This window comes from Phragmites australis, chromosome 15 (assembly GCF_958298935.1).
Source record: "Phragmites australis chromosome 15, lpPhrAust1.1, whole genome shotgun sequence".
In the NCBI taxonomy this organism is placed as follows: Eukaryota; Viridiplantae; Streptophyta; class Magnoliopsida; order Poales; family Poaceae; genus Phragmites; species Phragmites australis.
Window position 1 is genome coordinate 18,892,753 of NC_084935.1, and position 17,096 is coordinate 18,909,848.

The window sequence follows — 17,096 nt, forward strand, 5'->3', positions numbered from 1 at the left end:
AATGATCTAGGTTCTGAATTGCATGAAGCCGCATGCCTTCGGTAAGGTTGAGGGAGAGCTCCCTTTCTCCATCAGTTTGCAGAAGTTGTACCCTGAGTGAGCAGGCCTTGACCTCGGTGGGGATCATGGCTTCATCTTCGTACAAGAGGCGGAAGGGTGTGAACCCGGTGGCCCACGTGATAGTGGTGCGGAGAGACCATAAAACCTTGGGTAGTTTGTCAACCCATAGGCCTCGAGCTAAGCCGACGAGGCGGCGATTTAGGCCAGAGAGGATGTTGCTGTTGGCCCTTTCAACCGCTCCATTGGACTGAGGGTGTCGAACTGCTACGAAGCATAATTCGATGCCGAGGTCGTCGTAGAACTGTCTAAACGGCCCGTAGTCGAATTGTGTGCCGTTGTCCACCGTGAACTGTCGTGAGACGCCAAAGTGGCAGATTATGTTATTCCAGAAGAATTTCTAGACATTTTTTGATGTGATTGCAGTGACGGGTTCGGCCTCGACCCATTTGGAGAAATATTCCAATGCTACCACTATGTACTGGAGGTTTCCTTTGGCGTGGGGAAATGGACCGATGAGGTCCATACCCCAACGTGCCAGACGGGGGCGATTGGTTGCGAAGGAGTTGGAGGTCGGTGGCTTCGGCGTCCAATCCATTGGCATCCTTGGCAGGTGCGGACGAGTTCTTCCGTATCGGACATGATCGTAGGCCAATGGAGCCCTTGGCAAAGTGCCTTACCGGCTAGAGCACAAGGCGCCAGATGATTGCAGCAAAGGCATTCATGTATTTCCTTGAGGAGGTCGGCTCCTTCTTGTTTAGTAATGCATCGAAGGAGGGGAGCGCAGACACCTGTCTTGTAAAGGGCGTCATTTATGAGATGGTAGCCCCTGGCACGATGCTGGATCTGGAAGAGTGCAATTGGGTCATCCGGTTCTGTTGTTCCTCTCAAGAAGGATAGGAGGGGGGCCCTCCAGTCCGCAGTTTGGATGGGGATGATGGTGACGACTGTCTTATCAAGAGCTCTGGCAGTCGGCTGGTGCAAGGTCTCGAGAAAGGTGCCTATTAGTGGATCTTTACCCGTGGCTGCAGCCTTTGCTAAAATATCTGCCTGATTGTGTTCCGCCTGTGGTATGCTTCGTATTGATATGCCGTGGAAGTGTGCCTCGGCCTTGCAAATGGCCTCGAGGTATGTTATCATGTCTGGATGCCAGACTTGGAAGTCCTTGTTGACATGACCAGCGACGATCTGGGAGTCGGTTCAGATGATGACTCTAGCCGCTCCTAAGGCTCGGGCCTTTCGGAGGCCTAAGAGGACAACCTCCTATTCGGCTATGTTGTTGGTCGTCTTGAAATCTAGGCGAGCGCTAACTCGTATTCACCTGCTGGCCTGTGGGGGAGATGAGGACCGCACCAACTCCAGCGCCTGTGGAGCAGTATGCTCCGTCGGTGTAGATGGTCCAGATGTCTTGGGTGGGTGTAGTGGTGGGTTCGGTGGGTGCCGGGGTCCATTCGGCGATGAAGTCTGCCAAGATTTGGGATTTTACGGTGGTGCGGGCTACAAACCTTACCACGAAGGGGGCTAACTCTACCTCCCACTTGCCGATGTGTCCCGTTGCCTCTCGGTTGCGAAACATGTCGCCAAACAGGTACGAGGTTGGGACAGTGATGTCGTAGACAAGGAAGTAGTGCTAGAGCTTGCGCGAGGCCATTAGCAGGGCGTAGGCTATTTTTTCGAGCTCAGTGTAGCATGTCTTGGCCCCGGCTAAGGCCTCCGAGACGTAATATATTGCCCTTTGAGTGGGGCGACCACTACGAGACGTAATATATAGCCCTTTGAGTGGGGCGACTGCTACTTTTTTCCTCTCGTACCAGGGCGGTGCTGACGGCGGATGCGGAAACGGATATGTACAGGAGTAGTCCTTCACCGGGGAGGGGCATCGTGAGTGTTTCGAGGTGGGAAAGGTGCACCTTTAGGGCCTCGAATGCTGCTTGGTAGTCCAGTGTCCAGCTAAATGGCTCGGAGCCCCTTAGCGTTTTAAAAAAAGGGAGGTTGTGCTCAGCGGATTTTGCGAGGAAGCGACTGAAGGCCAGGCATTGTACTTCTTTAAGATTGGCGGGAGGCGACATTTCTGTGATAGTACGAATCTTGCCCAGGTTGGCCTTGATGCCTCTTTGGGAGATAAGATATCCTAGCATTTTTCCACCTCTAGCGCCAAATATGCATTTTTCTGGGTTTAGCCGTACGCTAGCGGCTCGGAGGCTGTTGAATGTTTCTTGTAGGTCGGCAACGTGGGAGGCTTCTAGTTGGCTTTTCGCCACAGTATTGTCTACGTAGGCCTCGACGTTGCAGCCCAACTGCTGTTGCAGCACCTTGTGTACTAGACGGGAGAAGGTGGCCCTGGCGTTTCGAAGACCAAAGGGCATCCGGACGTAGCAGTATACTCTGAAGGGGGTAATGAAGCTGGTCTTGTTCTCATCCTCCGTTGCCATCCACACCTAGTGGTATCCGGAGTGGGTGTCAAGGAAGCCTAGCATTTCGCAACTGGCTATGGAATCCACCAGCTGGTTGATGCAGGGGAGAGGGTATGGATCCCGTGGGCATACTTGGTTTAATGACGTGAAATCGATGCACATAAGCCATTTTCCGCTATGTTTCTTGACCAGGACAGTGTTGGAGAGCCAATCGGAGTGGATGACCTCTCGGATAACACCGGCTTTCAGCAGCTTCTGGACTTCTTCTTTTGCGGCTTTTGTCCACTCCGGAGAGAGCTTGTGAAGCCCCTAGCGTACGGGCCTTGCCTTCGGGTCGACCTGGAGCGAGTGCTCGATGATGCTACGGTCGACTCCTGGGAGGTCCTACGGGGACCATGCCAAGATGTCGAGGTTACTCCGTAAGACGGCCAAAAGTTGGGCTTCTTGCCTGGAGGCGAGGTCTACCCCTATCCAGATGAACGACCTCACGAAGAAACCTGGAACTCACCTGAACCCCCAAAGCCTCAAGTATCATGTTCTTGTATAATCTGAACTGCTCTCCCTGGAACATGACCTCAATGAAGTTCCTCTTTGGTGCAATCCACACTGTGGCATAGAAGACTCTGATCCACTCCTCAACATATCTGTCCACACCTGTGAGCAAAGTTGTAAGATCTGGGATGGTGTCAAAGTGCTGCCTCATGTCCATTCCCCCTGCCGTCAATTACATGTAGTGCCAGTTGAGCGTCCTATGCTGACTCAACTTGACCTTCTTCTTGAGATTAGAGTGGAAGAAGCTCTCCTGTATAATGGTGTAGAACCTGTGATCTACCCCCTCATCTCTGACCGGAGGAAACCACTCATCGATCATCACAAACCTCAGTTTCTTTATCTTTGGTGACTAGTAAGAGCTCAAGTCACGCAAACAAATCTCTGATTAGAGCTGAGGCTACTCTATCTACTCTGGATCAAACTGGTCCTGCTCCACCTCCTCTACCACTAGCTCTGGACGAGCCCTCTTTTGGTTGCCTGACTGGTCGAAAGGCGTCAAGCCCATCCCCGCGGTAGGACAAGTGCAGGTGGACCGACTAGGAGGTGAAGCGATGTGTCTGATCTCAAAATCTCGCGGAGTGTTAGCTGCATCTGCCACTTCAATGGCATGATCAATCTCTTTTTGAGCCATTTACTTCTTCTTCGGCTGCTCAACAGCCTTGCCCTTTCCCTTATCACTGCACTCACGACCCATCTGACAAGTACAAAGATGAAAACGATGAGAGAGCGCTTCGGCTTTTAAGGATTTGAAATGAAATTACTCGAGATTGAACCATAAGCAAGAAAATTATACGAATTGGGATGCACATGATATGGATTCGAGATAGGGACATTAGCAATTGACAAACTTCAATAGATTGACTTCAAATTTGAACAAATTTGTCAAATTTGGCATGAATTTGAGGTAAATTTGCATGAATTTGCTCAAATTTGAATGGATTTATCGAGTCAAGCACAAACTTTGATCAACATATGCCTAATTCAAAACAATTGAATGGAATTGCAACATATTGCAACAAATTTGCATTGAATTGATTGAAATTTGATGAATTTGAGGCAAATTTGCTAGAAAATGGTTCTAGGGTTTGCAAAAGTGAAGAACTGACCAAATTTGTGCTCACCACATGAATTTGAGAGAGAAGCAGATGGTGATGGAGGAGCTCAATAGCTAGCAGAGGTTAGACAATGGCGGTGGTGGCTCTAGGCACGGCGACGACGCAGGGTAGGGCGGTTGCTACGGTGGAGCGGTGGAGCAAGGGAAATGACATGTGGAGCTGGGCAACAGACCTCGTCGACAGCAAGAAGCATGACGGAGGTGAGAGAGGTACGGGTGGTGGCGTGGATCAAATTAGAGAGAGAGTCAACCAATAACAAGTGCATATATGATAGGTGGGTCCCTCAAAATTGCAAGCACTAGAAGATCCGGTGGAATTTAGGTATAGCACCAAACAAGGCACTGGACAAATATTTCCAAAGAGTATGTCAAACTTCAGTTGAAACCAAACTTAAGCACCAGATGCTCCAGTGATAATATATTTAACACCAGACAAACCCACTAGACAATCTCTCCGAGAATTTTCAGTTCTGAACACCGAATTCTCTAGTGACACTGCACTGAGCACCGGATAAAACAACTGGACTGAATTTGAGACCTTCTGATTTTTGCTGCCACTAACTAAACACCGAAAGGTCTGGTCAAAACACTTTGCCAACACCGGACCTTTTTTTTTAGTGAAATTCCATTTGCAAACACCGGATTAATGCTGATTCTAAACTGATCACCGGACACATGCATTGGATCTTTATTAGGGATAAGCTTAACTAACTGCCAGAAGCACTGAGCATCAAATGATCCGATGAGGAGAAAGGAAGAATCGCCGTACTATTCGATGACAAGAGAAAGAATATGTTGAACTAAAATCTCTAACTAAGGCCAAACTTCAAACAAACACACAACAAAAACACATGTTTGGACTAGTTTGAGTAAAATCCTTATCCTCTCAAACACTCATTTGCAAATAGTTGCCAAAGCGGCTAACATACATAATTTTTCAGTAGGCAATAAGAGGCAAATAAAAAGGAGGGAGAAAACTCTAAGGAAATGTATGAGCCATATTGCCTATGAACTTAAAGATTAAGACTTTGAATTCACCAGGACATGACTCAATAGGCATTAGGCATGTAAGGCATTAAGCACTTACAGCTAATCACACTTATAGAGGTGTAAGTTCACATTGAAAGCGAACAACATTCTCTAAGAGCGATATCCACATTTGTTATCTCTCTACCACCAATACACATACAATGCATAACAAGTGCATGAAAGTAAATATGAGTGCAAGCTATATGACATGTGAATTCATATCATAAAATAAATCTATCTTTTCAAGCTTCTTAATGGTGAACCCAACAACATGCCTTGAGTAAAATTAGGGGGCCACCAACACAAGAAAAACCCATGTTCATCACTATCTTGAGAAGGTTAAACAAACACCTACCATGAAATGCATCTATATGACAAGGCATCACATAACGTTTGCAGCATCTACCACATTCAAATCACTTCACAATCTACAAAATATGGCTTCATTTAGAGGTTTTGTGAAGATATCCGCTAATTGATCTTCTGACCTTACACTACTGAGACAAATATCATTTTTAGCCACATGATTTCTAGGGAAGTGACGACGGATATCAATGTGCTTTGTGTGAGAGTGTTACACAGGATTGTTTGCAATTTTTATGGCACTCTCATTGTCACTAAGGAGCGGAACCTTCTCTAGACAAACATCAAAGTCTAACAAGGTTTGCTTCATATAAAGGATTAGAGCGCAACATGCTCCGGTGGCTATGTATTCGGCTTCCACAATGGATAAGGCTGCAGAGTTTTGCTTTTTAGAAAACCATGAGACTAGGGATCGCCCAAGCAAACAGCATACACCCGAAGTACTCTTACGATCCACACGATATCCGGCAAAGTCCGAATCCGAGTAACCAAAGAGTAGAAACTAGCACCTTTGGAGTACCATAAGGTATCTAAGGATCCTTTTAACTGCACTAAGATGTGGTAAGGTAAAGAATTGAACCAATCATAGAATGATAAAGCTTTGGGTCACCCGTTTCATCCAAGTTGAGATATCCATTAGTAGGCATGGGGGTCTTGATTGGCTTGCAATCATCCATCTTGAACGTCTTAAGGATGTCCATCATGTACTTTTCTTGATGTATGAATGCCCCTTCCTTCAATTGCTTGATTTGGAATGCAAGGAAGTAGTTGAGCTCGCCAATCATTGGTATCTTGAACTCCCTAAACATCATGTCACCAAATTCGCTGCAAAACTCTTTGTTAGTTGAACCAAATAATATATCATCAACATAAATTTGACATAAGAAAATATCTTATCGATGATCTTTGTCCCAATCTTGAATCCTTGGTTGCTGAGGAAGTCACGTAGGCATTCATACTAAACTCTTGGGGCTTGCTTGAGTCCATAAAGTGTCTTGTGCAACCTATAGCTATGATTAGGATATCTAGAATCTTCGAAACTGAGGGGTTGTTCAACATAAACAAGTTCATTAAAAAAGCCATTTAAAAATTCACTCTTCACATCTATTTGATAAAGCTTGATATTATGATGTGAAGCAAATGCAAGAGGGATACAGATGGCTTCAAGCCTTGCCACAGGAGTGAATGTTTCACCAAAATCCAAACCTTCAACTTATGCAAAGCCTTGCGCGACTAATCTTACCTTGTTGCGTACCACAACACAATGTTTAACTTGCTTGTTGTGGAAGACTCACTTGGTTCCAATCACATTCTTGTCTTGAGTCCTTTCTTCAAGTATCCATACTTCATTGCGGGTAAAGTTATCGAGTTCTTCTTGCATAGCAATCATCCAATCTGAATCTTTAAGAGCCTCATCTACATGTGTGGGTTCCAAACAAGAGACAAACGAGTAATATTTACAAAATGAAACAAATTGATGAGAGCAAGTTCTTACTCCCCAAGATGGACTCACAATGATCAAGTCAATTGGGTGATCCTTAGAGATGTGTGTTTGCTTCATATATGGTTCTTGAGGTGTATCTTGTGGTGGTCCAACATTTTGAGCTTGAACTTGAACTTCCCCTTGAGAGATATGGACATCTTGATTCCAATCCAATCTCCCAATCAATGATAAATAGACGGTCGGATGAGATCTCGAACGCTGTTATTGAAGTGGTTGATCATCCTTCTCATCATCATCTTGGTCAACTAGAGGTGCCAAGGGGGTGTGTGAAGTGGAAGTAGAAGGTACATCTTCATCATCCTCCTTAGGCTTGATAACTCTAATCGTCATATTCTTCATCACATCTCTCAATGGTTCATCAACTATATCATCACAAGAAATACCTTCTCCTTAGGAGCCATTAGATTCATCAAACTTCACATCACAAGTTTTTTCAACAAAATCAGTGGCATTGTTGAATACTTAATATGCTTTGGAGTTCGATGCATAACCAACAAGAAAACCAATACCACAACATTTTTCAAACTTGCTTTGGTATTATCTTTTCTTATAGATAAAGCATTTACACCCGAACACCCAGAAGTAAGAGATATTAGGTTTCCTCCCAATGAGAAGCTCATTGGGTATCTTCTTCAAAAGTCGGTGAAGATACACTCGGTTGGATGCATGACACGCTGTGTTGATTGCTTCTGCCCAAAACTTCTCCGACACACTATACTCATCCAACATTGCTCTTGCAAGAGTGATCAAGGTCTTGTTCTTTCTTTCTACAATGCTATTTTGTTGAGGGGTGTATGTTGATGAGAGCTCATGTTTAATACCTCTATCATCACAATAATCTTCAATTTGAGTGTTCTTAAACTCCTTGTCATTGTCACTCTGGATCTTCACAATTGTGGCTACAACTCATTTTGAGACCATTTTGCGAACTTCTTAAAGTTCTCAACGGCCTTGATATTGTCATATAAAAAGAAAGTCCAAATGTATCTCGAATAATCATTAGCAATGACAAATCAATATAGATTACCACCAAGATTTTTGTAGCTAGTTGGTCTAAAGAGGTCTATATGTAGAAGCTCTAAGGTTCTTGATGTAGACATCATTGACTTGTATGGATGAGAGCTTGCAACTTGCTTTAGCGCTTGGAAAGCACTACACAACTTGTCCTTCTCGAACATTACATCCTTCAAACCCACCACCATTCCATTTTGAACGCTTTCTTGAGTTGGCTTATTCCAATGTGTGCAAGTCGACAACACCAAAGCTAACCCATGGATATCTTGGTGAAGAGACATGTTGTCAAGCTAGCTTCATTAGAGGAAAAATTCACATGATAGATATGTCTATATCTAAAACATTTATAGATTAGATTATTATACTCCTTGCTAGTTATGATAACATCAACATCAGTAAATAAACATATGAAGCCTAAATCATGTAGTTGAACTACGGAAAGTAAATTAAAATTAAGAGACTCTACTAAAAGCACATTAGAAATAGAGAGATCATTTGAGATTGCCACCTCACCCAACCTACCATATTTGCTTGTGCTTGTACTTGGGCCACACACAAATTGAGATTTGCAATCTCATTCATAAGCTCTTGCTCCCTTGCATAGTTAGTCTTAGAAGATGATATAGTGTCACATGAAGAAGAGCATGAGATATCAAGAAGATCATCAAAATAAGTAGATGCATTGACCTTAACAACATCAATTGTAGGCAATTTACTCATGTTAGGATCAATAGCATCATAAGCTAACTCAAGATTTTGATATTTGTGTTTCAACTCAATATGCTCAAGTTTTCGCTTCTTGTTGCTCTCTTCAAAAGACTTGCTAGATACACTACTTCATCATATTTTTTAAGCACATAATTGTATTTAGTAATTAATTCATTATGATTAGAGCTAAGCTTAGCATTATTATTTTCAAGAGACATGATTTTAGCTTTTTGCTTCTTGATGATGGTAGCATAGTCATTCATGAGTTTAGATAGATAATTAGGAAAAAGACCATCATCATCACTACAATCATCATCCACACTACTCACCTTGTTGTTACCTTTTGCCATGAGACACATAGGTGATGGTGTAGGTAGCGGTGGATCATCATTGGTGATGGAGAGGCCCGCTAAGTCCTTATCTTCATCATCACTTGAATCTTCACTTGAGCTTTCACTAGAGACCCATTCACCAATAGGAGAAGTTCTTTCCCTCAAACCTTGGCACACTACTTCCATTTTTGGGGGCTATTGCTCTAGGATTTTAAGCCTATCAGGAACATGAGGCTCTGGTACAAATTGGAAGGATCAAATAGCCCAAGAGGGGGTGAATTGGGCTATTAGAAAATTCACTCCTACTGAATTGTAGAACAAATAGCAAACATAGCCTAGATGAATTGAAATACGACTACACAATCAAACTAAGTGAAAGCATAAAAACAAGCAAGCTAGAACACAAAGTAAATGTAGAAAATAAAGTTTGCAAGTAAGTAAAAGCTCAAATATAAATATGAGAAAAATAAGGAGATGGACAAGAGATCAATTTTTTTCCGATGTACCGAGGAGTTGGCACTCTCCCTTAGTCCTCGTTGGAGCATCCACAAAGGATATCGCTCTCTCTTGAGTCACGAAGTCTCAAGTGCTCACTCATGATTATCGCTTCTTCATCTCTGGATTGACGGGTATCAAACCAAGCACATAGCTCTTCCCGGGGCTCCCACAAGAACTCAAAGAGCTCACAAAGTCACCTCTAGCCACCAAAGACCAGCTAGGTGTTATCAATCACCAAGAGTAACAAGCCAATAGCTTCACTTGATCAAGATCAAGCCTAGACTACAACTAGATGCACACTTGCTACTCTACAAGCACTAAAGATGTCCTTAACCTTCAATTAAGAACTTTGGAATTTACTCAAGTGCTCTCTCTTACTTCTTGATGACACACACAATGTATAAGCTCTTATGGGGTCGCAAGAGCCAACTGAAACCAAGTGAGAGGGGTATTATACGCTAGAGATCCAAATTTAGCCATTGCCTACAACCCACTTTTTCTGTTAGCACCGGATGATTCGGTGAGTATCTCCTTACAATCACTGGACAATCCGATGAATACAAACATCATAGGCCCACTGTGCCAGCTGTCATTAACTGTTACTGCTAAAAAAATGATCCGATGGATTCATCCAGTGTGACTTAGTTCATCACCGGACCATCCAATCAAAAGAACCAAGCCAGACTACCCGTTTTGCAATCTTCTCTGCAAAAATTAATCTGGTGATTCCTCTTTGCCTTCACCGGAGCATCCGATTAGAAGAACCAAGCCAGACTAACCGTTGCAATCTTTTCTATAACAATTAGTCTGGTGATTCCTCTTTGCCTTCACCGGACCATCCGGTGAGTGTAGCTTCTTCTGGAACCAAAACTTCTTTTCTGCAAGAAATGCTATGGTACTCCCATCTTTCCATCACCAGATAATCTAGTGAATTCAACTTCAATTTCACCTTGAAAAATTGCTTCTACTAAAAAAGCTCTAGTGCTCTCACGGGAGTAACACTGAACTATCCGGTGCAACACTTTGAAAAATTCAGGACGTGTCACCAAGAAAAGGTTCCGATGATACTTGCAAGTTAACCACCAGACCATCCGGTCTTCTCATTTGTTTTCTGTCTGAACCAAGAGAAATGCTCCAATCACATCATCAGACTATCTGGTAAGGCTAACTTCATTGAGCTCATCCAATTCAATCTTTCTTGAGCTCTAACTTCACAACATCTCAACCATGGACTTCTATAAACTACCTAGCGCTAGAGATTCATAAGTGTGCATCAAACCAAGTCTAGACTCATCTAGGTCACACTACTACTCTTAGCCCCTCTTTATAGTACAATCAAAAAGATTACTAAAGAAGACCTATACTACTCTAAGTGTCCTTCCTCTCCCTTGTGACACTTAGAATTAGAAGATCCTTAATCACAATGCACATCTCCTTTAATCATCCATATAATCGCCTTAGGGACCAAGAATACCCAATCATCATTGTGAACAAAATTTTTTGACACTCTTCAAAACAAATTTGGTAGTCACAATGATACAGTTGTTATTAATCACCAAAACACTAACCACTTATCTATGGGCCTAGATGCAACAGTATATATATTCATGAAATATCAATAAAGAAATAAGTTTGAATCATTATTTATCTATTACTACTTTGCAATTCAATCACTTTTAACACGTTATCATGCACGCTTTCCACTGATTGATCAAGAAACAAAGATCGATAGGAGAAGAGGAGATACGAAGGCCTCCATCAATAACAGGTGAGAGCCATGGATTGAGACTTTCCTATGATTTTGGCATTTGCCCTTCTTCGTGTCCTGAACCATGTGCGATGTCATCGCCCGAAAGCCTTCCTTGGCCACCGTCGTGATCTTCATCACGCCCCGGGTCACGGTCGTCGTCACCATGCTCCCCAGGGCCATGGCCATCATTTCTTCACTCACCATGCTCATCGAGGTCCTCACCTGCTCAATCACCCTCGGGCTGACACGCAGAGCACCGGCCCTAGCACCACGCTTTTCACAGCCCCAATAGGCGATGTCGTCCATCCGAGCAGCATGGGCTACTACCCAATCCATGGTTATGGGCTATTCACGTACTCACTGATGGTGAATACTGTCAGCCTGCTACCACTGGAGGTTGACATCCACATCAACGTTGTCAAGGAGTTGTCATCCTAATGCCTACACCGCCTCCACCAATCCGCCTCGGACCAAGCCGTCCAAGGCACATTGCCATTTTGGTGGTGCGCCTCACGCTGGCTCCTGACCCAGACTCACCGACAACTCAGGGGAGAACCATGGTCTCCTGCCGTGGGTTTATCCTATACTTCATCACCGCGGCCACGACCTTTGTCGACATGGCCGCTACCTCGGATGCCTCTTCCCCTTTGTGCCATGCAGGCCCCGGCGACATCAACCCGTCCGGGGAGGCAACCTCAATGCCCCCAAGGCGATCTGATCCACCTCTAGCGAAATCAACCCTTCCAGGGAGGGGACCTCAACGGCCCCCAAGGTGATCGGATCCACCAATGGTGACACCAATGATGACTTGCCAGCTTCGTCTTCAGCTCTAACCCAACGCCTTCACAACGACGGCGACGAACTGATGTCCTGGCCTCCGCTTAGGCTCTTGGTTCCTGGCGGCCACTGACCTCCACTTTGAGGCCCCGAAAGGCAGCTCGGTGGGCTAACACTCCTCCTCGTCGGAGGAGTACACCTCGCACTGAAGAATGGCAGTGCAATGCCACGGTGATGGTGACGGTGACTACACAGCATGGTGGCGCTAGGCTACGAGTGTGGTGCCAGCTCTTTTGTCCACTGTTGCACATGCTCCTGACCTAGGCTAGCTGAAAGGCTACATCGGCCCAGGCCCAGGTTGCCCCGACTGTTTTTCCCCGCACCTGACCACATGGGCCGAAAGGCCACCTGGGCTTCGACCCATATTGTCTTGGCTCCTAGTGCCTGCCTAAAGGCCATTTTTCAAGAACACCCATAGATTTCTAGGAAATTGCAACTTACTAATATCGGTAATGTTTAACTAAGTACTTGTCATGTTTAGGCCCCAAGAGATTCCTTTAATTACACCATATATTGTTTACTGTTATAATTTAACATTCCAAACCCTGTTTTCTGGAATATTATGTAATGTTCAATACATTTGCTTCATGCAATCCCTATAGCATGCTATTTAGCTTACAACAGTGTCAATTTTGCAATTGAGATCATTTTTCTTGCAGAAATACATACTAATGCACCTTAATTCAGCACAAAGTGCTTTTATGCCCAATAGTACTTAATTCAAACAGAATTACAATGCAAAATCAAATTAAGTGATTACCTCAATTTAATATTTGTGAAACACAAGGTAATGGAACTATAGCATCTACTACATATTTGCATATTATCCACTATTACTATGAGATCTACATTTTATCATCTTGACTTAATGGCTAGCTTCAATGTGTTCTTTCAAATATTATATTTAGCATAATTAAAGGTAATAGGAACATAGGTATGTATTGACAAACTTTAGATTATGCCTTCTACTACCATGAGATATATACACTACATTTGGTGATCTTCAATATATTAGCTACATAATTTGAGTTCTACATTATGTAATTCAAGTCTTAACTTAACTTTATATATTTTGCATTATTACTACAACATTACCATGATGATTTTTAATTTTCCTATAGTAAATTAATCAAATCTATGATTTAAATCCATGTAGGTCAATATGTTTGGAAAAGAGTTCGATGCACTCGTACTCGATGGTCACAACTTGATGAGGACATCACTCCTTCGGTTACACGCACCACAAATATTCCTCCTCGCGCTGCTGTAATTCAAGGTCCTTTGACAAGAGCTCGTGCACGAGAACTTAATTATCAAGTGAACTTGTTCCTCGCTTTCCATACAAATGTTTCTAAGGATTGGATGCTACTAACTTATTGCGATGATTTTATTATCCTTAGGAACCTGAGAGAAGATCCATATAAGCACAAGTGTAACCGGAGGGCTACCGCGCATAAATCCAGTTCTGTCCCCAAGATCAATTCGGAATCGGAATTACAGACAGCACCAAATTCAAACGACCATAACTCTTGATTCCGAAAGGTGGTCGAGGCCCATGAGTACTGGTTGGAAAGCTCGCGGAGTCTACTTTCATACGGATCCGACCTCATCTCCAAATACCTTCTGTGTTGTCCGGAATCGGCAAAACAAGTCGCTTTGCTCTTCCAGTTCGAATCAGTTTGGACCTTGGGCCTTGTAATTGAGTTGTATTCGAGCTCCGTCAGTTGTGGCCGAATCCTTTCTCCTCCTATCTTATAAATAGATAGCCGCCCCCTCTTCTAGGGTTTGGGTTTTGCTTAGATTACAACTAGACAATTAGTCAGTTTTTCGCTGTTTACCGGTTTGTGGAACCCCACCTCGTGTGCTTCATCTTTATTAGCAATTCAGATTGCATCTTCCTTGTTCTTGTGAGTTGCTTCGATTGCTTGCAGGAACAATAACCCTCGTGGTAAGGTCGATCGCGTGCGAGCGTGGTTGATAACGACAGTCGTGCGGGTGTAACGAATTGCGAGGTGACAATCTGCGGGTTGAAAGCCTCCAAGCGTCAACGTCCTCACGACGAAATCAATCGAACCTATCGGAAGATCGGGCCGCTGTTCTCATCACAACTACCCAACATGAGGTATAGACATCAAGGTCAGTCTTGCGCCCCGCGGAATTGTAGCAGCAATCCAACCTCCCCAAGAGGGAGATCCACCACTAAGTTAAATATGGAGCATTATACATAATACGGCATCATATCCATCCGGACCTCAAATCTGAGTATTTGATGGAAGAAAATCCAAGAATTTTATGGCTAGCTCTCAAAACCAGATAATAAGAATAGCTGAAGGAAGTCATTTTGCCCAAGGTAAGTTATGAATGGATACATCTCCGACTATAGAACTTTAAGTCTGTCAGAGATTACAATTATGGTGTGGGGAACCGTCCAAACAGTATTCTAATTAATCATTAAGTCGATCACTGACACGATCATGACCTCAGCGATTAAACATAGTACCGCTCCGGTAGTCCCGGCATGTGTTTTGTGCCCAAGGATTGGAACACATGCCTTCCAACATGTACATCACAACATAGCTTAATAAAGAGCGAGTAATAAACATTTATATTACAAGTATTTACAACAAAAGTGAGCTAGGAGGAGACAGAACCCCTCAACCCTAACCATAATTTACAACAAAAGCGAGCTAGGAGGAGACAAAACCCCTCAACCCTAACCACAAAAGAACTATGCAGCAAAAAGTTAAACTTATGAACAACAAAAAAGAACGGCGCCACATGCTCTTAGGCACTGTCTCAACACGCCACCTTCAGAGTAGGATGCACTACTCTTGCCCGCCACCCTGATCAGCAGTCACTAAGTAGCCAAAAGCAGCCTCTTCCTCAGCAATAGGAGCACCTGAAAGCGCAGGCATGAGTACGAAGGTACTCGTAAGACTTAAACCATATATGTGCTTAGCTCGACTTCAAGGATTATGCATTGATCATTAACAAGGATGAGCCACGGGTTAGGTAAAACATATGCACTAAACATCCTAGACATATGTGCCCTAACCATATGCACTAAGCATCCTAGACATATGTGTGAGCGACTAAAACTTAACCAAAACATATGAAAACTACCCTGCAACTAACAACCGAACAAGTGTAACTGTAAAAAACATGTATATCAATAACTAACAAGAACCAACATCACCATCTCCCACATACCGAACCACAAAACATACTCAAAACTCTACGATCGATGCAAATGGACAGAAGCATGCTCATGACCGAGAGCGTGGCAGTTCGAACAATTTATACACCCTGGAGGGGGATACTCCTGGACCCACACGACACGAGGACCATACGGCTTGTGCCACCAGCCAAAGTGCACACAAGGGGGTACTCATGACAACCTTTCCTAACCAGCCCCAACCGTTTGAATCATGCATTACTCAGCACGGCGATACTAGAACTACTCCCGAAGCAAACTAGTACCGCTACAAGCCCTCAGCCTCTGGGATCGACGGATCAGCGATCTCTAAAAAGGATCAACGCGTGCAATGCAATGAGTATGAATGAAGTGCAAAAAGTATGCCACAAAGCATAACAACATGCTAGAGTCAAAAGATATGAGAATCAACACAATACTAAATGATCTAAACGAAATCCAGAAAATAACAGCCATCCGGAGTATCCGGATTGGTTCGGAGTATCCGGGCTCAGACCCTCCGGGTGACCCTCCGGAAGAGGTGCTCGGTTGCTGCTTTTTATTTAACTGGCCCGGAGTATCCGAGTGAATACGGAATGTCCGAATTCCAGAGTATCCGGGCCATCCTCCGGCGAAGGCTCTCGATTAGCCACTATCCTAACTTAACCCGGAACCTCCGGGTTGGTCCAGACTATCCAGGATGTGCAGGACACTCCGAGTGAGGTTCTGAACGAAGTTCTCAGCTACGCAACCACATAACTACCCAGAGTCCCTAGGTTTTGACCAGATTATCCGAGTGATACAGACTTGGGTTCTTCACGATTTTCCCCCCGGGTGATTTGACTCACTTTACAAATATGTGCTACCTAAATGTGCATATGCCCTATCCAAAAGGTTCTAAACGAATCTCGCACCCTAAACCCTAAGCAACTTTGAATACAATTCAACAGACAAATTTTGCTAAACCAGGAGTATCTGGGTGAGTCCGGAGTATCTGAGTCAGCCTAGAAAAGCTGTTCTCGAGTGACTTTTTGGTTGATTCGAGTTGCGATCTTTTCCAAGCCCAAAGGGGACATGTTAGGGATAGTCCAAGGGTACTAGAACTTACTCAACAACTATCAACACGACTCTAGAGCTCATTTTCGACCAAAACCCCATTTTTGCTCCTAAAAGCTCAAGAACACCAAGAACTTCAAGAACTACTCGATTCTTCCACGAAAACGAAAATGGATTGGATAGATCAGTAGCTCATGTGCTAGAGAATGCAATGGTACCACATGCATACCTTGAATCCTCCACTTGAGCTCGGATTTTGGGAGAAAAGAGAGAGTGAGCTTGAGTGGGAGAGTGAGAGGGGGAGGGGGCAGGTGGGGTTCTGCCCACTTGAGAGAGGGAGTGGGTGGGATGGTGGGGCTCACATGTTAGAGAAAATGGGTGTCTCCAATGCAATTTCTAATCTTTTCTCCCCTAATTTTCTTTCTCTTATCCAAATGATTCTAAACAAATTGTTCTAATGTTCAAATTAATTTCCCTCAAATTTAATCACAACACTAATGACACATGATTAAGCTTAATCACGCGATTACTAAATTTGGGACAAGACTCAACACCCTCAAGCTTAGTCACGTGATTACTGAACTGTCCAAACAATATTCTAATTAATCACTAAGTCGATCACTAACACGATCATGACTTCAGCGATTAAACAGAATACCGCTCCGGTAGTCCCGA